This window comes from Sminthopsis crassicaudata, chromosome 4 (assembly GCF_048593235.1).
Source record: "Sminthopsis crassicaudata isolate SCR6 chromosome 4, ASM4859323v1, whole genome shotgun sequence".
Classification (NCBI taxonomy): Eukaryota; Metazoa; Chordata; class Mammalia; order Dasyuromorphia; family Dasyuridae; genus Sminthopsis; species Sminthopsis crassicaudata.
Genome location: NC_133620.1, coordinates 376,195,359 through 376,217,378, shown reverse-complemented (window position 1 = coordinate 376,217,378; position 22,020 = coordinate 376,195,359). Strand labels below are relative to the sequence as shown.

At 33.6% G+C, this 22,020-nt stretch overlaps 1 protein-coding gene across 3 annotated transcripts in view; it reads left to right on the top strand.

Moving 5' to 3' along the window:
• The window catches only part of LOC141541384 (olfactory receptor 6N1-like), a 97,008-nt gene that overhangs the window by 28,455 nt on the left and 46,533 nt on the right, over positions 1 to 22,020 (top strand). Inside the window, exons 1-2 of one of the 3 annotated variants that reach the window (XR_012481766.1) lie at positions 3,000 to 3,550; positions 8,759 to 9,132. The gene's annotated coding sequence lies outside the window, so the exon portion shown is untranslated. Of the gene's footprint in view, positions 1 to 2,999; positions 3,551 to 8,758; positions 9,133 to 22,020 lie in introns of those variants that run through there. The other 2 variants (XM_074265523.1, XM_074265522.1) reach the window with 2 other exon arrangements.

Here is a 22,020-nt window from a genome sequence, read left to right as displayed (position 1 = left end):
GAAAGCTGATATTTTCAAGAGGTCTCCGTTGGACTGAGGCTATACCCATTCAGTAATTAAGACTAAGTAGCAATTGAGGCAAAGACTTGAGTTGTTTTTATTATCAAGAGTTATGTGAAAAATCTTGGTTGAGACAATACATTGCCATGGGAAGGATGCTGGTTTTGGAGTCAGAGGACATGATTTCAAATCCTGGTTGCAAATCTGCTCTCTTTTCTGTGCCTAGTTTCTCCTAGACTCTAAATACGTGATTCAGTGAATCTTCTTTCATCATTATCAACTGCACTGATAAACGTACATGATACTGTGCTAATCTAGAGTAACTTGTGTGCCATAATGTACTTTACAGTGTGCTTTCTTTACAAAACTTTCTCTAGAAGTTAGCAGAATTGTTATTATCATCATTTTAAAAGTAAGGAAGCGCTTTCAGATAAGTCAAGCTCCAGCCAAACTTTCATAACAAGTAATATACACATATACACAGACCTACATGCATACATACTCATGTACACTCACACACACATATAAATATACATATATATGCATTTGTATGTAAATATGCATCTAAAACAATAATAATATAGCTGATATATAATGTATATTTATCTCTTGAGTGAATTTTTAAGCTTTATTTGATCTAAGATCAATAATTACTATTCCTACTTTTCCCCAGGAAGTTCTACTCTTGATTCTTGCTGTATTTCTGTATTTCTCTTATTTCCTATCCCTGATAACTCTTCTAATTTATGTCTTAACTTGCCTTGCTATTACTTAATCTCCCAAAAGCCGTAGATTTCTTCCTTATCTTCTCCACAATCTTTCCTTCCCTTTTTATTCTTATTAATCTACACTCTTCATCACACTCCAATTAATCTAAACACCCTTCTGTACTCCCACTTTATCTTATACTACCCTGTCAACCCTCTTTAACCCTTTCCCATTAATCTACACATTTTGTTTCACTATCATTATTCTGTGAACCTTTTTTTATCCTTTATGCTCCCTTATCCTTTATGCCTTGCCCATTAATCTACCCACTACCATAAATCTATAAATCCATCTATACCTCACCTTATTCTATTCCTTCCCCCCACCACTCACTCCTTATCTCTTTATAGATTTTGGAGGGTGCTATATCCTCATAGTATATATGTATTGTTGTCTATTTAACCCATTCCTGATGGGATTGGGTTTTCAGAACTATGAACCCTTCTCCCCTCTCTAATAGTTCTATGTCTATCCTTCTCTACATTTTATTTATATAATATGATTCCTATTTTTACCTTTACCCGGACAGTTTTATTTCTTAGATTCAGATCATACTCAACTCTGCACCAATCTTTCTTTTGAGTTATCCAATTACTGATATCAATATTAAATATATGGTATACATTTTGATGTAAAAAATAAACATGATCTTCTATATTAAGTTCCTTGAAATTAATCTTTGTGGGGGCGGGGCCAAGATGATGAAGAAGATACACGTGACATTCTAAGCTCCTCTTATACCCTCACTATTAATTACCAAATTCAGCCTCAAAAATAGTGCTTGATTGGTAAAATTCATGATTATTGGAAGTACAACAATTTACCAGCCAAAGATAATCTGGAAAATCACTATAAATGGTTTGTCCCAAGTGGCCGGAGCAAGTCAGCACAAGCAGGGAGATAGAAGCAGAGGCTAGCATACTGAGCTGAGTGGGGCAGGAGCAGTCTCCATGGCTGGAAAATTTACATGGAGGACTCTACCACAGGTTGGCTGCTCTGCTTTGGTTACAAAGCAGTAGACCAGCAGAGAAGTTAAAGCCAAAGATAGAGTGTACTCCAAAAAACACCAGAATCTAACAGGATCTGGCTACATCCACCCAAAACCAGAAGTGAGTAACTGAGCACAGATCACAGCACAGCTGTGCAGTTGCATTCTGCAACACAGGGCTTTTGTCTGGGGCAGTGATAAATCTGCCCAGTGGGGGCTCTGTCTGGAGCAATAGAACTTCTACAGCAAGACTGCACTCCCCAGGACAGAGACACTTCCAGTATGGGAAGTATAGAATAGACCTCTAGTCCCAGGAAAGTCACAAATTTGCAAAATGGGGGCACTTCCGCAGCTCAACCCATGCAACCCAGGGCAGAGACACTTCCAGTATGGGGCTTTTCCCAGAGCACTTCCACAGCTCAGCTGCTCTTTGCAGCCCATTTGCAGGATAGCTATTGTCCATATATCTATCCCTGCTCTGCAGAGGAATCTGGTAACCTCCTTACCCTGAAAGCAGACCCTAAGGGCTTTAAAAAAAATGAGTAAAAAAGCCAGACCATCGATACCTTCTATACAGAAAGAGAGCAGGTTTTCAACCCTGAGAAGACTAATAGCAGACAGTCTCCAGACAAAAATCCCAAAGGGGAATGTAACCTGGTCCCCATCACCCTGTCACGCAAGGCTCTCCTAAAAGAAATTATAAAAAAAATCTTAAAAGAAAACTAAAACAAAAATGGGGAAAGGAAAAAGAAGATATGCAAGAGAGTACAGAAAAGTATTATAACTGACTTAAAGAAAAAATTGATAAAGTGGAAAAAGAAAACAACTTCCTAAAATGTGAATTGGAAAAGGTAAAGAACTCCTAGGCAGTACAGGGAAACACAATTTGTGAATTGGAAAAGACAAAGAACTCCCAGGAAAGTAGGACTGGTGAATTATAAAAGATAAACAACTCCCAGGAAAGTAGGATTTGTGAATTGGAAAAAAAATAATAACTCAGTTAAAAAAAATAGTGAAGTGGAAAAAAATTCCATAGACCAAAACAACTCATTTAAAAACTCAATTAGACATATACAGAAAGAAGTAAAAAAAAGCTAGTGAAGAAAAAAACTCATTAAAAATCAGCACTGAACAAATATAACTGAATGATTCATTGAGACATCAAGAATCAATCAAGCAAAACCAAAAAAAAAAAAAAAAAAAAAAAAAAAGAAAAAGTAGAAAAAAATGTTAAATATCTACTTGAAAAAACAACAGACCTAGAAAATAGATCTAGGAGAGATAATCTGAGAATTATTGGACTTGCTGAAAATTATGATGAAAAAAGAGCCTAGATGATATTTTATAGGAGATCATCAAAGAGAACTGCCCAGATGTAATAGAATCAGAAGGTAAAATAGATATTGAAAGAATGCATTGAACACCTTATGAAAAAGACTCTAAAAAATCCAAGGAATATTGTGGTTAAATTTCAGAACTATCAGACTAAGGAAAAAAATATTACAAGCAGCCAGAAAAAAAAATTCAAATACTGAGGAGCCACAATAAGGATCACTCAAGATCTAGTTGCTTCCACATTAAAAGATCTAAAGGCCTGGAATCTGATATTCCAAAAGGCAAAAGAACTTAGAATGCAGCCAAGAATAAACTACCCAGCTAAGCTGAGCATTTTCTTACAGGGAAGAAGATGGACATTTAATGAAACAGATGAATTCCATTTGTTTCTAAGGAAAAAACCAGAACTAAACAAAAAATTTGACTTCCAACTGTAGGACTCAAGAGAAGCATAAAAAGGTAAAAAAATCTCTTAAGAACTGTATTTCTGTTATGGATATTCATAAAGAGTACATATATAATTTGATTTTACTGATATAACATAAAAATGGAAGTAGAAATAGAAAGGGGATAGTATCAAAAAAGGGAAAAGAGGAGATAAAAAGAGGGAAACTACATCCCACAAAGAGACAAAGGAAACCCATCATATTTGAGGGAATTTAGAGAGGGGGAGGAACATTGTGTGAATCTTACTCTCATCAGAGTTGGCTCAAAGAGAAAATATTAGACATATTTGTTTTACAGAGAAACTTTTCTCATCTCATTAAAAAGTGGGAAAGGAAAAGGGAAAAGGAAAAGAGTAATAAAGGAAAGGTACAAGAAAGGGGAAGGAAGTCCAAGGGGGTGGAAGGGATTCCAAAGAGGGAGAGCGGCATGACACAAGTGGTTCCCACAAGTTTAATACTGGGGAAGGGGTAAGAGCGGGCAAGAAAAAGAAAAGCATAATCTGGGGATAATAAGATGATAAGAAATACAGAATTAGTAATTTTAACCATAAATGTGAATGGGATGAACTCTCCCATAAAGGGGAGGTAGATAGCAGACTGGATGAAAAGCCAGAATCCTGCAATATATTGTTTACAGGAAACACATTTAAAGCAGGGAGATACATAAAGAGTAAAGGTAAAAGGCTAGAGTAAAAGCTATTATGGTTCAGGTGAAGTAAAAAAAAAAAAAAAAAGCAGGGGTAGCCACCCTTATCTCAGATCAAGCAAAAGCAAAAATTGATCTAATTAAAAGAGATAAGGAAGGAAACTATATTTTGCTAAAGGGTAGCACAGACAATGAAGCAATATTGATACTAAACATATATGCACTAAGTGGTATAGCATCTAACTTCCTAAAAGAGAAGTTAAGAGAGTTGCAAGAAGAAATAGACAGCAAAACTATAATAGTGGGAGATCTCAACCTTGAACTCTCAGAATTAGATAAATCAAACCACAAAATAAATAAGAAAGAAGTTAAAGAGGTAAATAGAATATTAAAAAGTTAGGTATGATAGATCTTTGGAGAAAACTGAAGGGAGAAAGAAAGGAATTCCCTTTTTTTCTCAGCAGTTCAAGGAACCTATACAAAAACTGATCATGTATTAGGACATAAAGACCTCAAAATTAAATGAAGAAAGGCAGAAATAGTAAATGCATTCTTTTCAGATCATTATGCAATAAAAACTACATTCAACAAAAAGCTAGGGGTAAATAGACCAAAAAGTAATTGTAAACTAAATAATCTCATTGTAAAGAATGAATGGGTGAAACAGCAAATCATAGATTAATTATTATAATTATATATATGCATATATATATCATAATTAATAATTTAACCCAAGAGAATGACATCAATGAGACAATGTACAAAAATTTGTGGGATGCAGCCAAAGCGGTAATAAGGGGAAATTTTACATCTTTAGAGGCTTACTTGAATAAAATAGAGAAAGAGAAGAACAATGAATTGGGCTTGCAACTTAAAAAGCTAGAAAAAGAGCAAATTAAAAATCCCCAATCAAATACTAAACTTGAAATTCTAAAATTAAAAGGAGAAATTAATAATATTGAAAGTAAAATCCTACTATATGTTGTTTACAGGAAACACACCTGAAACAGGATGAGACATTCAAACTAAAAGTAAAAGGGTGGAGCAGAATCTATTATGCTTCAGGCAAAACCAAAAAAGCAGGAGTAGCCATCCTCATCTCAGATCAAGCAAAAACAAAAATTGATCTAATTAAAAGAGATAAGGAAGGGCATTATATCCTGCTAAAGGGAAGCATCAATAGTGAAGCCGTATCAATATTAAACATGTATGCACCAAGTGGTGCAGCATCTAAATTCTTAAAAGAGAAATTAAGAGAGCTGCAAGAGGAAATAGATAGCAAAACTATAATAGCGGGAGATCTCAACCTTGCACTCTCAGAATTAGATAAATCAAACCACAAAATAAATAAGAAAGAAGTCAAAGAGGTAAATAGAATACTAGAAAAGTTTGATATGATAGATCTTTGGCGAAAGCTAAATGGAGACAGAAAGGAATATACTTTCTTCTCAGCAGTTCATGGAACCTATACAAAAATTGATCATATACTAGGGCATAAAAACCTCAAAATCAAATGCAGTAAGGCAGAAATAGTAAATGCATCCTTTTCAGACCATAATGCAATCAAAATAACATTTAATAAAAAGCCAGGGGAAAATAGACCAAAAAATAATTGGAAACTAAATAATCTTATACTAAAGAATGATTGGGTAAAACAGCAAATCATAGACATAATTAATAACTTCACCCAAGAAAATGACAATAATGAGACATCATACCAAAATGTGTGGGATACAGCCAAAGCAGTAATTAGGGGAAGTTTTATATCTCTACAGGCCTACTTGCATAAAATAGAGAAAGAGAGGGCCAACGAATTGGGTTTACAACTAAAATTGCTAGAAAAGGAACAAATTAAAAACCCCCAGACAAACACAAAACTTGAAATTCAAAAAATAAAAGGTGAGATTAATAAAATTGAAAGTAAAAAAACTATTGAATTAATTAATAAAACTAAGAGTTGGTTTTATGAAAAAACCAACAAAATAGACAAACCCTTAGTAAACCTGATTAAAAAAAGGAAAGAGAAAAAGCAAATTGATAGTCTTGAAAATGAAAAGGGTGAACTCACCACTAATGAAGAGGAAATTAGAACAATAGTTAGGAGCTACTTTGCTCAACTTTATGCCGATAAATTTGATAACTTAAATGAAATGGAAGAATACCTTCAAAAATATAGCTTGCCCAGATTAACAGAGGAAGAAGTAAGTGGTCTAAATAGTCCCATCTCAGAAAAAGAAATAGACCAAGTTATTAACCAACTTCCTAAGAAAAAGTCCCCAGGACCAGATGGATTTACAGGTGAATTCTACCAAACATTTAAAGAACAACTAACTCCAATGCTATGTAAACTATTTGAAAAAATAGGGATTGAAGGAGTCCTACCAAATTCCTTCTATGACACAGACATGGTACTGATACTTAAACCAGGTAGATCGAAAACTGAGAAAGAAAACTATAGACCAATTTCCTTAATGAATATTGATGCTAAAATCTTAAATAAGATATTAGCAAATAGACTTCAGAAAATCATCCCCAGAATAATACACTATGACCAAGTGGGATTTATACCAGGAATGCAGGGCTGGTTTAATATTAGGAAAACTATTAGTATAATTGACCATATTAATAATCAAATTAATAAAAACCATATGATCATCTCAATAGATGCAGAAAAGGCATTTGATAAAATCCAACATCCATTCCTACTAAAAACGCTTGAGAGTATAGGAATAAATGGACTATTCCTTAAAATAATAAGGAGCATATATTTAAAACCTTCAGTAAACATCATATGTAATGGTGATAAACTAGAACCTTTCCCTGTTAGATCAGGAGTGAAACAAGGTTGCCCACTATCACCATTACTATTCAATATAGTACTAGAAACTCTAGCCTTGGCAATAAGAGCCGAGAAAGAGATCCAAGGAATTAGAGTAGGAAATGAAGAAATCAAATTGTCACTTTTCGCAGATGACATGATGGTATACTTAGAGAACCCCAAAGACTCTGCTAAAAAGCTATTAGAAATAATTCAGAATTTTAGCAAAGTCGCAGGATACAAAATAAATCCACATAAATCCTCAGGATTTTTATACATTACCAACACAATCCAACAGCAAGAGATACAAAGAGAAATTCCATTCAAAATAATAGTCGATAGTATCAAATATTTGGGAATATATCTACCAAAGGAGAGTCAGGAATTATATGAGCAAAATTACAAAACACTTGCCACAAAAATAAAGTCAGATTTAAATAATTGGAAAGACATTCAATGTTCTTGGATAGGCCGAGCGAATATAATAAAGATGACAATACTCCCCAAACTAATCTATTTATTTAGTGCTATACCAATCAGACTCCCAAGAAACTATTTTAATGACCTAGAAAAAATAACAACAAAATTCATATGGAAGAATAAAAGGTCGAGAATTGCAAGGGAACTAATGAAAAAAAAGTCAGAGGAAGGTGGTCTAAGTGTACCTGATTTAAAGCTATATTATAAAGCAACAGTCACCAAAACCATTTGGTATTGGCTAAGAAATAGACTAGTTGATCAGTGGCATAGGTTAGGTTCACAGGACAAGATAGTGAATAAAAATAGCAATCTAATCTTTGACAAACCCAAAGATCCCAAATTTTGGGATAAGAATTCATTATTTGACAAAAACTGCTGGGAAAACTGGAAATTAGTATGGCAGAAACTAGGCATGGACCCACATTTAACACCACATACTAAGATTAGATCAAAATGGGTCCAAGATTTAGGCATAAAGAACGAAATCATAAATAAATTGGAGGAACATGGATGGTTTACCTCTCAGACTTGTGGAGGAGGAAGGAGTTTGTGTCCAAGGGAGAACTAGAGACCATTATTGATCACAAAATAGAACATTTTGATTACACCAAATTAAAAAGTTTCTGCACAAACAAAACTAATGCAAACAAGATTAGAAGGGAAGTAACAAATTGGGAAAAAATTTTTACAGTTAAAGGTTCTGATAAAGGCCTCATCTCCAAAATATACAGAGAATTGACTTTAATCTATAAGAAATCAAGCCATTCTCCAATTGATAAATGGTCAAAGGATATGAACAGACAATTTTCAGATGATGAAATTAAAACTATTTCCACTCATATGAAAGAGTGTTCCAAATCACTATTGATCAGAGAAATGCAAATTAAGACAACTCTGAGGTATCATTACACACCTGTCAGATTGGCTAAGATGACAGGAACAAATAACGATGAATGTTGGAGGGGCTGTGGGAAAACTGGGACACTGATGCATTGTTGGTGGAGTTGTGAAAGAATCCAACCATTCTGGAGAGCAATCTGGAATTATGCCCAAAAAGTTATCAAAATGTGCATACCCTTTGACCCAGCCATACTACTACTGGGCTTATACCCCAAGGAACTACTAGAGAAGGGAAAGGGTCCTGTATGTGCCAAAATGTTTGTGGCAGCCCTTTTCATAGTGGCTAGAAGCTGGAAGATGAATGGATGTCCATCAATTGGAGAATGGTTGGGTAAACTATGGTATATGAATGTTATGGAATATTATTGTTCTATAAGAAATGACCAACAGGAGAAATATAGAGAGGCTTGGAGAGACTTACATCAACTGATGCTGAGTGAAACGAGCAGAACCAGAAGATCATTATACACTTCAACAATGATACTGTACGAGGATGTATGCTGATGGAAGTGGATTTCTTCAACATAGAGAAGAGCTAATCCAATTCCAATTGATTAATGATGGAAAGAACCAGCTACATCCAGAAAAGGAACAATGGGAAATGAATGTAAACTGTTATTTTTACCTTCTGAATCCAATTCTTCCTGTGCAACAAAAAATTCGGTTCTACACACATATATTGTATCTAAATTATACTGTAATATATTTAACATATATAAGACTGCTTGCCATCTGGGGGAGGGGTTTGGGGGAGGAAGGGAAAAAATCTGAATAGAAGTAAGTGCAAGGGATAATGTTGTAAAAAATTACCCATGCATATGTACTGTCAAAAAATGTTATAATTATAAAATAAAATAAAAATAAATAAATTAAAAAAAAAAAAAAAAGAAAACTGGGGCAAATAGAGATTAAAACAAAACAAAAAAAAAAAAAAAAAAAAGAAAGTAAAAAAAAAAAAACTATTGAATTAATAGATAAAACTAAGAGTTGGTTTTATGAACAAAAAAACCCAATAAAGCAGGTAAACTTTGGGTAAATCTGATCAGAAAAAGGAAAGAGGAAAATCAAATTGTTAGTCTTACAAATGAAAAGGGAGAACTTTCCACCAATGAAGAGGAAATTAGAGCAATAATAAAGAGTTACTTTGCCCAACTTTATGCCAATAATTTTGATAAGCTAAATGAAATGCATGACTACCTCCAAAAACATAGGCTTCCCAGATTTCCAGAGAAGGAAATAAATTGCTTAAATAGTCTCATTACAGAAAAAGAAATAGAACAAACTATTAATCCTTGTTAAGGATCCCTAAGAAAAAATCCCCAGGACCAGATAGATTTACATGTGAATTGCACCAAGCATTGAAAGAACAATTAACCCCAGTGCTATATAAACTATTTGAAAAAATAAGAAATGAAGAAGTCTTACCAAATGCCTTTTATGACACAGACATGGTACTGATACCTAATCCAGGTTGGTTGAAAACAGAGAGAGAAAATTATAGACCAATATCCCTAATGAATATTGATGCTAAAACCTTAAATAAAATATTAACAAAAAGACTACAGAAAATCATCCCCAGGATAATACACTATGATCAAGTAGAATTTATACCAGGAATGCAGGGCTGGTTCAATATTAGGAAAACTATTAATATAATTGACTATATCAATAACCAAATTAACAAAAACCAGAAGATCATCTCAATAGATGTAGAAAAAGCATTTGATAAAATCCAACATCCATTTCTATTAAAAACGCTTGAGAGTATAGGAATAAATGAACCTTTACTTAAAATGATCAGTATCATCTATTTAAATCATCAGTAAGCATCATATGTAATGGGGATAAACTGGAACCATTCCCAATAAGATCAGGAGTGAAATAAGGTTGCCCACTATCACCATTAGTATTCAATATTGTATTAGAAATGCTAGCTTGCTAGCTTGCTAGCTTTGACAATGAGTTGAGAAAGAGATTAAAGGAATTAGAGTAAGTAATGAGGAAACCAATTACTCTTTGCAGATGATATGATGGTATATTTAGAGAACCCCAGAGATTCCACTAAAAAGCTATTAGAAATAATCCATATCTTTAGAAAAGTTGCAGGATACAAAATAAACCCACATAAATCATCAGCATTCTTATATACCACTAATAAAATCCACCACTTAGAGTTAAAAAGAGAAATTCCATTTAAAGTACCTATCGATAGTATAAAATATTTGGGTATCTATCTGCCAAGGGAAAATGAAGAACTATATGAGCAAAATTAAAAAACACTTTCCACACAAAGTCAGATCTAACCAATTGGACAAATGTTAAGTGCTCTTGGATAGGTCAAGTGAATATAATAAATATGACACTACTACCTATATTTAGCACTACACCAAACAGACTTCCAAAAAACTATTTTAATGATCTAGAAAAAATAACAACAAAGTTCATATGGAAAAACAAAAGGTCAAGAATGTCAAGGGAATTAATGAAAAAAAAAAAAACTAAATGAAGGTGGCCTAGTTGTATCAGATCTAAAATTATATTATAAAGCAGCAGTTACCAAAACCATTTGGTATTGGCTAAGAAATAGACTAGTGGAATAGGTTAGGTTCAAAGGACAAAATAGTCAATAACTTTAATAATCTAGAGTTTGACAAACTCAACCCCAACTTTTGGGATAAGAATTCACTGTTTGATAAAAAGTATTGGGAAAATTGAAAATTAGTATGGCAGAAACTAGGCATTGACTCACACTTAACACCGTACACCAAGAAAATGTCAAACTGGATTCATGACCTAGGCATAAAGAATGAGGTTATAAATAAATTAGAAGAACATAGGATAGTTTACCTTTCAGACCTGTGAAAGAAGAAGGAATTCATGACCAAAAAAGAACTAAAGATCATTATTGATCACATAATAGAAAATTTTGATTATATCAAATTGATATAAACTAATGCAGACAAGATTAAAAGGGAAGCAATAAACTGGGAAACCATTTTTACAGTCAGAGCTTCTGATAAAGGCCTCATTTCCAATATATATAGAGAACTGACTCTATAAGAAATCAAGCCATTCTCTAATTGATAAATGGTCAAAGATAATGAACAGACAATTCTCAGATGAAGAAATTGAAACTATTTCTAGCCAAATGAAAAGAGCTCCAAGTCATTATTAATCAGAGAAATGCAAATTAAGACAACTCTGAGATACCACTAAACACCTGTCAGATTGGCTAGAATGACAGGGAAAGATAATGTGGAATGTTGGAGGGGGTGTGGGAAAACTGAGACACTGATACATTGGTGGTGGAATTGTGAATACATCCAGCCATTCTGGAGAACGATGTGGAACTATGCTCAAAAAGTTATCAAACTGTGCATACCCTTTGATCTAGCAGTGTTACTACTGGGCTTATATCCCAAAGAGATCTTAAAGAAGGGAAAGGGACTTGTATGTGCAAGAATGTTTGTGGCAGCCCTCTTGGTAGTGGTCAGAAACTGGAAACTGAGTGGATGCCCATCAATTGGAGAATGGCTGAATAAATTTTGGTATGCGAATATTATGGAATATTATTATTCTGTAAGAAATGACCAGCAGAATGATTTCAGAAAGGCCTGGAGTCACTTACATGAACTAATGTTGAGTGAAATGAGCAGGAACAAGAGATCATTATGTACTTCAACAACAATACTATATGATGATCAATTCTGATGGATGTGGCCATCTTCAACAATGAGATGAACCAAATCAGTTCCAATAGAGCAGTAATGAACTGAACCAGCTATACCCAGCAAAATAATTCTGGGAGATGACTATGAACCACTACATAGAATTCCCAAATTTTGTCTGCCTGCATTTTGGATTTCCTTCACAGGCTAATTGTGTACTATTTCAAAGTCTGATTCTTTTTGTACAGCAAAACAACTGTTTGGACATGTATACATATATTGTATTTAATTTATATTTTAACATTTTGAACATGTATTGGTCAACCTGCCATCTGGGGGAGGGGATGAGGGAAGAAGGGGAAAAATTGGAACAAATTGTCAATATCGAAAAATTACACATGCCTATATCTTGTAAATAAAAGGCTATAATAAATAAAGAAATAAAGAAATCAATCTTTGCTATTGGCCCTTATATGTTAAATTTTTCTATTAATTTTGGATTTGGTTGAAAGTTCTGAAAATCTACAAGTTTGTTGGATGTCCACTTTTTCATTCAATATTATGTATAATTTTGCTTGATATTATATTTTGACCCTAGCCTAATTCTTTTGTTTGCCAGCATATATGATTCCAATACCTATATTTTTATTATGACTGCTATTAAGTATTGTGCAATTATATTTGTAACTCCTGCATATTTGATTTTTTTTTGTTTGTTGCAAAATTTTCTCTTTGAATTTGGCATTTCAAAATTTAGCAATAATATTCCTATGTATTGTCCACAAAAGACCTCTTTGAGTTGTTGATTGGTGGGTTTTTCTTGTTTCTACTTCTTCCTCCTGTTATGTTACTCCAGGACAATTTTGTTTTTGGTATTATCCCTTGCATTATTGTATCAATATTTTTTTATTGGTCACAGCTTTCTGGCAGTCCAATTATTCTTATATTTTCTCTTCTTGATCTGCTCTCCAGGTCTGTTTCACATTCTGTTCTATTTTTCTAGTCTTGTTTTGTTTTGTTATTTCTTGATTTCTTATAAATTCACTGGCTTCCCCCTTGCCAATTCTAATTTTCAAAGAATTATTTCTTCTTCAAGACTTGGTATCTCCTTTTCTATCTGGTTAATTTTTTTTTATAATCATTGTTTTTCTTAGACAGTTTTTATTTTTTTATTTTTAGCTTTTTTTAGTTTTTCTCAATCTTTCTCATTTTTTTGAGTTCTATAAATTATTTTAAGGTAGAAGAAACTTTTTTTTTAAATTTTATTTTAGTGTCCTCTGAAAATGAATCCCAATCTTCCCTATTCCTATAGAAAGTTTCTATGATTGTTTCTTTCTTCTTTGGTAGTCCTTCCTTCCTTCCTTCCTTCCTTCCTTCCTTCCTTCCTTCCTTCCTTCCTTCCTTCCTTCCTTCCTTCCTTCCTTCCTTCCTTCCCTTCTTACCTCTTTCATTTCTTCCTTTTTTTTTTCATTTTTCTTGAAAAGTATTAGTGTAAGCATTCTAATTTTGGAGTTGGGGATGTTGATGACTTTAGCTTCACTTCAACTTTCCTTTCTGAGCTGGAACCCTAAACCAAAATCTAGGTACTAGTGAAAAGGAATGGAAAACTACTCTACTATCTTCTGAGAAGATGGTAGGGTAGATCAGTAAATTTCTAGCTCTCCAGATTTATCCCATAAAACAGAACATATATGCACCTCAGGGCAAACATAGAGTGGTGAAAGATCAAGAAAACTTAAGGCAGAAAAGGAGTTTTCCTAGGACAATTCAAAAAGTCCTAAAAAAGATCCCCAGGCCTGGGATTAACAAATGTGAAGTACAAACATCTCCTCATTAGCTCCACTAAAACATCAAGTGACAATTTGATTTCTTCATTTCCTGCTCTAATTCCTTGGATCTCTTTCTCGGCTCTTATTGCCAAGGCTAGAGTTTCTAGTACTATATTGAATAGTAATGGTGATAGTGGGCAACCTTGTTTCACTCCTGATCTTACAGGGAAAGGTTCTAGTTTATCACCATTACATATGATGTTTACTGAAGGTTTTAAATATATGCTCCTTATTATTTTAAGGAATAGTCCATTTATTCCTATACTCTCAAGCGTTTTTAGTAGGAATGGATGTTGGATTTTATCAAATGCCTTTTCTGCATCTATTGAGATGATCATATGGTTTTTATTAATTTGATTATTAATATGGTCAATTATACTAATAGTTTTCCTAATATTAAACCAGCCCTGCATTCCTGGTATAAATCCCACTTGGTCATAGTGTATTATCCTGGGGATGATTTTCTGAAGTCTATTTGCTAATATCTTATTTAAGATTTTAGCATCAATATTCATTAAGGAAATTGGTCTATAGTTTTCTTTCTCAGTTTTCGATCTACTACTGAAAATGTTTGTAGCCAGCAGGTCCCTGACACACTGCTTCTGCACTCACTCAATATGCTGGTTCCTTTTCGCCCAGATTCTGGGGCTGGCATACCTAATGGAAGTTCTCTCAGTCTTCCCAGACTCAGATGACCACTCCCATTCTACTCCCCACTCTACACTAACCAGGATGTGAAAGTTTCTGTGGTTCCAGCTAAGGCTCTATCCAAATCCAGTTAGCCTCATGGGTAGTAGGGTAGAGGTAGTTTAGGAGGCTTACTAGGAAAAGAGATTTGGCTACCCTTAAGAAGAAAGAGGAAAAAAATACAATTAAGAAGAAATAGAAGGATTTTCTTTCTACTGTGAGGGTTTAGGTGAGGTTAGAGGACACATTTGAGGTGAACCCACTTAGCAAAATTGGGGACTTTCTTCTAAGGTTATTCAGTAACTCTTGAAGATGCCCTAGAGGCATTTAGGTAAGCATTGGATTGTGTATTGAAAGCAAAGACTCTTGGGTTAGCTCTAGAACCCTTAGAGGAGATATAATATCTGCCTTCTGGTGAACGTCTTCACATGTAAAAATGAGAATAAAAATATTTTCAATTATTGTTTTTTGTTTTTGTTTGTTTTGCTTTGTTTTGTTTTTGCTGAAGCAATTGGGGTTAACTGACTTGCCTAGGATCATACAGCTAGGAAGTGTTAAGTGTCTGAAGACAGATTTGAACTCAGATGCTCCTGACTTCAGGGCTGATACTCTATCCACTGAACCATCTTACTGTTCCATTAATTATTCTTATATATTTTTGAGTAGTAAAGTTCTTAGGGACAGAGATTTTCATTTTCATTTTGTTTTGTATCCTCAACATTTAGCATAGTGATTTTGAGAATAGCAAGTCCTAAATAATGATTATGATAAATACAGAGAAGAATGGTTTAACTTATTTAAAATCATGAAAACTGAAGTAAGCAGAACTGGGAAAACAATATACAAATGAGTATAATGATGCAAATGAGAAGAAAAACAGCAATGAAATAATCAAAACCAAATCCTATGAAAATATAATGAACAAGCTTAGTCCCAAACAGGAGATATTAGAAGATACATCTATGATATTATTTTGCAGATATAGGGCTCATGAATGTGGAATGCTGAGTACAATAACAAACATTTTGGTATTTTGGTTAGTTTTGACAAATTATTTTTGCCCTCTTTGTTTTTCTTGGAATGGGACATTGGCAAAGAAAGAAAGGAGGGATACTTTGGAAAGTTTAGATAATAGAAGAAGAAATGATATCAATAACATTTTACTTAAAATATTAGGTATTGAGTAAATGTTTATTGAATAATTAAATTTAATAGAGACAAATAATTTTGAAGAGTTCCAGCATATGTATGGGTCTTAGAAGTTGATTTTTTTTAAACTTTTGAGTCCCTAGTCTTCTGCCACATTGGCATTTAGGGAAATAGAACACTCAAAGAGAGAGAGAGAGACAGACAAAGGGAGGGAAGAGAAGAGGAGGGGAAAGATGTAGAAAGAGAGGGAAACAGAGAGACAGAAAGTGAGAGAGGCTGAGACAAAGGAAGAGACAGACAGGCAGAAAGAGAAGTGGAGATAGAGACAAATAGAGACAGATACACACACACACACACACACACACACACACACACACACACACACACACACAGATGGATGAGGATTTGAGCTACAAATTTTCTTCCAGTAGAGTTCATCTGAAAGCTGAGGAAGAGCTCCCTCTCCTGGTTTTTGTATCAACAACAGCTAGCACACGACCTTCCACACAAAAGGCATTTAATAAAATGTTGAATCAATTTGTATTGAATTTAAAATTATTTACTTTGAATTTATTGTTAATACAATATAATATAACTTTATGACTAATAAGGCTTAAAATGAATTTGTATAGCAGCTTATTATTTTTCCTCTCTGTTGCCCTTTGTTCTTGGCTGATTCATCTCTGAATCTGCATGTGCTTTTCATTTCATATTAGAGATAATATCTATCTTGGATAGTGTAGTGAACCTAGAAAAAGGAATATCTTGGTTTGTGTTCCTCCTCAAACACATGGCATCTGTATGTTTCTGGGCAAGTCAGTCAAAAATTAGCAGTAAATGTTTATTACATTCAACCATTGGACTTTGAAGTCTCAGTTTCCTCATTTGTAAAAATGAAAAAAAAAATAACACCATGTAATTTAGTGAGTTGTTATGAGGATCAAATGAGATAATCTATGCAAAAGGCTTTGTAAACCTTACAATTCTATGTGAATATTAGCAATTATTATATACTCACAATCATTGTTTTGATTCCCATCCAGCTTCTGCTCTTTATTCTTTCTTCATTTAAGTCGTCCCAAAGTCATTTATTATTCCTTATATTTATCATTTTAATTGTTATTGTTGCATTCCATTACAAGCATATACTATAGTTTATTCAAGCATTCACCATCTGTTGGACATTTAGGGTGCAACTGGTTATTTGAAATTACAAATAATGTAGCCATATACATTTAAATAGAGAGTTCTTTTTCCCCTCCTTTATGAAAATATATTTAGAGCATATTTCTAATGGCAGAATTATTGAGTCAAAGAATATGCTTATTTTTATGACAAGTTATGCATTATTCTTAAAAAGGAGTCACCATTTTGAGTGCCTATCCATAGACCTACATTTATTGAGTATGATCATTATTATTTTTTTTTGCCAAATTGTTGGGGGTAAATACTATCTCAAAGTTATTTTAATTATCTTTTCTTTGAGTATTAATGAGTCTGAATATTTTTGCAGGAGTTCATATATATATATATACATATATATATGTACATATATATATGTATATATATATCCTGAGATCAAAATTCATTTATGAGAGACTCTTTATTGGTGGTAATCCATTCCCCACAAGATAGCTTGAAAATGGTAAGATAAAGAGTTCCATTTCTCTTCAGGTTTCAAGCCACCTTATGTACTTCTGGCTTCCAGATTAAAAAAAAAAAAAAAAAAGATGAATAAAGTCAACTCTGCCTCAGGTTGCTGAAAGAAGACTCTGGGAGGGCATGAGAATATATGGTAGTTTCTGTCATGTCCTTATCCTTAGCTTCCTACACTAAAAACTTGGAGAACTTCCCTTGAGTGAGATCTTGGGCTCTTTGTTATTTATTTGAATAAATGAGTTTCTTGGCTAAATGCTGTGTGTTCATTGCAGAACTGATATTTGGTGGGAAGGAAGTCATGCCTTGAATATGAAGCTTAGTGTCATTTTTTACTCCAAATGAAACAGCAATTAAAAGATAATGAATCTGAAAATCACATCTCCTAGACATCTCCTAATTTTTAACTATGTCCAAAGGGCTAATAAACTGTGCATGCCAATTGATCCAGCAGTGTCTGTACTAGGTGTATATTCTAAAGAGATCATAAAAGAGGAAAAAAAGGATTCACATGTACCAAAAATGTTTGTAGCAGCTGCTTTTTATAGTGGTAAGGAACTGGAAAGTGAGTGGATACCTATCAGTTGGGGGATGCTAAATAAGTTATGGTATAAGAATTTAATGGAACATTATTGTTCTATAAGAAATGATAAATGAGCTGATTTCAGAAAAGGCTAGAAAGACTCACATGAACTGCTGCTAAATGAAGTGAGTTGAATGAAGAAAGCATTGTACACAGTAACAGGTGATAATCAACTTTTTTATGGACTTACCTCTTTTCAACATTGAGGCAATTCAAGGGAATTCCAATAGATGGACGTGGCCCTCTTCAACAATGAGATGAACCAAATCAGTTCCAATAGAGCAGTGATGAACTGAACCAGCTACACCTTGCGGGAGAACTCTGGGAGATGACTATGAACCACTGCATGGAATTCCCAATCCCTCTAATTTTGTCCACCTGCATTTTGCATTTCTTTCACAGGCTAATTGTACACTATTTCAAAATCTGATTATTTGTATAAAGCAAAGCAACTGTTTGGACATGTATACTTATATTTAATTTATATTTTAATATATTGAACATGTATTAGTTAACTTGCCATCTGGGGGGAGGAAGGAGGGAAAAAATAGAACAAAAGGTTTGGTTTTTGTCAATGTTGTGAAATTACCCATGCATATATCTGATAAATAAAAACTATTAATTAAAACAAACAAACAAACAAACAAAAACATATTCAGTTCTACCCTGATGCTTATTAGCTACATCATCAAAGGCAAGTAATTTGATTTATGTGAACTACTGTTTCTTCATCTGTACAATGAGGATAATATCTATGCACACCTCTCATAGGGATTTTAAGATGCTCAACTGTTTTAGTAGATGTAAATTTCTAAGCAAATAATACATTGCTAAATTTCAATTTTTATTCTTGTTCTTGCCATTATATTTCCTAACATGCATTGCCTATCCAATAATTCCCACATTAATAAATCCTCTCACTGACAATTAGACCCAGACTTCCTTGCTGACCTCCTACATCATGCATTTTCATTGAAATTCATCTTACATAGTTGCTAAAATAGTTCCACTCAGACAGCATTTTCATCCTTTTGTTTTCCTATCTACAGCTCCTTGTTGTGGACCAAATCCCCAAATAGGTTATATAGCAAAGTTAATTTTCCTACTTCAAGACCAGTAGTACTCTATCTACTACCCTATGCTAAATGGAAAGCATGGATATTACCTTCTTAAGAGTAATGTTCAGAAACTCAATTTGATCTGTTCATCAAGGGGTATTAAGTGTCTGGAGGACTGATGCACACTAACCAATGTCACAAGAATGATCTCCTTATACCAGAATTTCAAGTTATTCACTTATACTGAAAAAAATTTATAAAAAGGTTGGATATCTATTTATCAAGAATGTATTGTGTATTCAAGGACAGTTTCCTAGGAAGAAACTGAATTAAGGTCAGGAGGTTGATGGGTAGGTCATCAAGCTGTGATAACATGATGAGTACATCTTTACTGTAGGGATATACTTACCCAGTAGACCTGACATTCATGGTACCCAGAGTATCATTTTTATGGACAGATGTGGAAAAAGATGAACACATTCTTACATTTTATTAATTTAGCCAAGACTTATTTAACATTTGCTTTACTTAGTGTACTATGCTTGGAATTGTAAATGATAGAAAGTGAAACATGGCCTATTTGCTCACTAAGGGTACAATGCCCTTTCTGGAACAAAGTAGTTTCTTTTACCTCAGATGTTCACACAGTGTGATAGCTGAGAAGATTGTTTTTGTAACTGTTGCAAAGTCACATACTAAGTATCTGACATTGGTTTTAAGTGCAAAGAGTTGAGTCTTACTGACTCCAAATCTGTTGCTCTATACATTGTGTTTACTAATATTGAGCTTGAAGTTAATGAAAACCCCTAGATCCTTTTCATATAAATATCTATTTATTTATATCTCCTCTATCTTGTGACAGTTTTTAACTCAAGTGCAGAATGTTACTTTTAATTCTATTACAATACATTTTTAAAAAGCAGCACAGCTCCTTGGTATCCAGAAGACTTGAGTTGCAGGTTTGCTATTATATATATATATATATATATATATATATATATATATATATATATATATATATATATATATATCAACTGGCTGACAAATCACTTAATATCTCAGTGCACCAGGTAACTCTCTAATATTTTAAGTAATAGATGAGTATTTGATTTGCTTCTCTATAAGTGGAGGAAGTTTTCACAATAGGAGTTTTCCCTACACTGATGAAATCACACCTCTAGATTGAAAACATTCTTCTAAAATGTTATTCTTTACTGACATCACTGTCCCATCACCCAAATTATCTATTTCTTCCAGTTTGACATAATCCAAAAATTTAAGTAAGGATTCTTTGTGACTCCTTTCTGAGGAGTTCTGAACTTATTTTTTGCAAACCTGTAATAAAGCCAATGAAAGGTTAAAAAATGTGATAAATATGCCTTCTGCATCTTCATCCAAATTGTATATAAAAAGTGTTGAGTGAAATACAGACTAATAATACAGGCCTGAATGCATAAAATAAGAGATTGACTATGATTCATTAATTCTGGTCAGTTAGTCAACTGATCTCCAAAATGGTTTCCTGTCTTGCTGCTTTTTTTCTATTCTCTGCCTCTAATCTATTTTACATATAATGCTAGATTAATCTTCCTAAACTGTGGATTCTAAATCACAGTGATATAGTAACTCAGACAAAATTTTCATCCTCTTATTTTCCTATTTAAAACTTCTTGTGGATAAAATCCCAAAGAGTACAGTAAATTCAACTTTCTTATTTCAAATCCCTGTAATACTCTATCTACTATCCTACATTGTTTCCCTTTCATGTTTAATAACTTCTACCAACTCTTTGGTGCTTGTAAAATGAAGTACAAACTCTACAGTTTGGTATTTAAAGCAATTATATATGACTCCACTTAAAAATTGTTCTCAATACATATTGCACTTGGGAAGAAGTTTAAACATGCTTTAGTAAAATTTATAGCTATACAAGAATCTGCTATGTAATATAAAATTAAATGGGCATGCACCTTTGGGCTGAAGATTTTGAAGGAAGGAGGGAAGAGAATGATATTTCTAAAGTCTAATGCAGTAAGTAGCATTTTGCTTTCTAAAAAATTAGTGCTGGATTTAGGAGTCACGAAAGCTACCCTTTTGACATTCTATGTCTTTGTGACCTTGCAATCTTTGAACCTCAGTCTCTCTATGTATAAAATGGAATAATAGTTGTACTACTTGTCTCACAGAGTTATCTTAAGGACTGAATAAGACACCTACAGGAAGTATTCCAGTGAATCAAATAGACTTCCAAAACAGGAATTTTGGGGAAAATAAGAATACAAATAACACAGAATGAGAAAGTATGGAAAGAAGGAAGGAGAAAAAGAAGGAAGGAAAGAAGAAAGGAGGGGAAAAGGAAGGAAATAAGCATTAACATCAACTATGTTCCAGACATTCTACTAAGAGCTTTATAAATATTATAATACCATTTGAACCTCTCAATCACTCTGGAAAGCAGATTCTATCATTACCACACTTTACTGAGGCAGAGAGATATTAAATGATTTTCTTAGGATTGCAGTTACTAAGTGTCTGAGGCTAGATTTGAACTCATGTCTTCCTGGACTCTAAGCACAGTGAACTATTTACTATGCCATCTACCTACCTCCAGTGAGAGGAGGGTAGGAGAATTGTGATCTATTTTGAAGGGGGTTCCCACAGGGGTGAAAACATGAATACATCAAACATTAAATTAGTTCTGCATTTGCAGAACCATTTGCAGTTTGCAGTCCAACAAAAAAAAGTCTTTCTCTTCTTTGTCCCCTTAATGATCAGTCTTTTCTTTTATACTTTGATTTCCTCATCTGAAAAACCCTAGATCAGTCTCTCTGCTTATCAAAATCTTATACTTCCTTGAGGCACTCTGGTAGAGCACAAAGTCTAGAAAACTGCTCTCATTGTTTACAGAGTCTTGAGGTCAAATCTTGCTTGTTAGACATGTGGCTTTGAATTAATTTAGTCTCTCAGTGCCCAGACAACTCTGAGACTATATATGGAAGAACAGGTACT